Source organism: Rhincodon typus, unplaced genomic scaffold, assembly GCF_021869965.1.
Source record: "Rhincodon typus isolate 14 unplaced genomic scaffold, sRhiTyp1.1 hic_rhity00000083, whole genome shotgun sequence".
Taxonomy (NCBI): Eukaryota; Metazoa; Chordata; class Chondrichthyes; order Orectolobiformes; family Rhincodontidae; genus Rhincodon; species Rhincodon typus.
The window spans coordinates 17,179-17,924 of NW_025965721.1; positions in this window are offsets into that span (position 1 = coordinate 17,179).

Sequence of the window (746 nt, forward strand, 5' to 3'; positions counted from 1 at the left end):
TCTGTAACCTCCTCCATTCCCCCAACACACCCTCGCTATCTCTGTAACCTCTGCCATCCCCTACACCTCTCCCTATCTCTGTAATCTCCTCCAGAGACTACACCTCCTCCAGCCCTATACCCCTCCCTATCTGTGTAACCTCCTCCAGTCCCGACACTCCCTCTCTATCTCTGTAACCTCCTCCAGCCCCTCCACCCCTCCCTATCTCTGTAATCCCCTCCACCAACAACCCCCCTCCTGATCTCTATAACACCCTCCATCCACTACACTTCTTCCTATCTTTCTAAGCCTCTCCAGCCCATACACCCCTCCCTACCTCTGTAAATCCCTGCAGCCCCTCCACCCCTCCGGATCTCTGTAACCCCCTCCACCCCTTACACTCCTCCCTATCTCTCTAAGCTCCTCCAGCCCCTACCTCCCTCGCTATCTCTGTAACTTGCTCCAGCCACGACACTGCTCCCTATCTTCGTTATCTCCTCCAGACCCTACACCCCTACCTATCTCTATAATCTCCTCCAGACCCTACACCCCCTCCCTATATCTGTAACCTCCACCAGCCCCTACACCCCTCCCTATCTGTGTAACCCCCTCCAGCCCCAAAATCCCTCCTTATCTCTGTAACCCCCTCCAGCACCTGCACCCCTGACTATTTCTGTACCCTCCTCCTGCCCCTCACCCCCTCCCTATCTCCATAACACCCTACAGCCACTACATGACTCCCACTCACCGTAAGCCCCTCCAGCCCC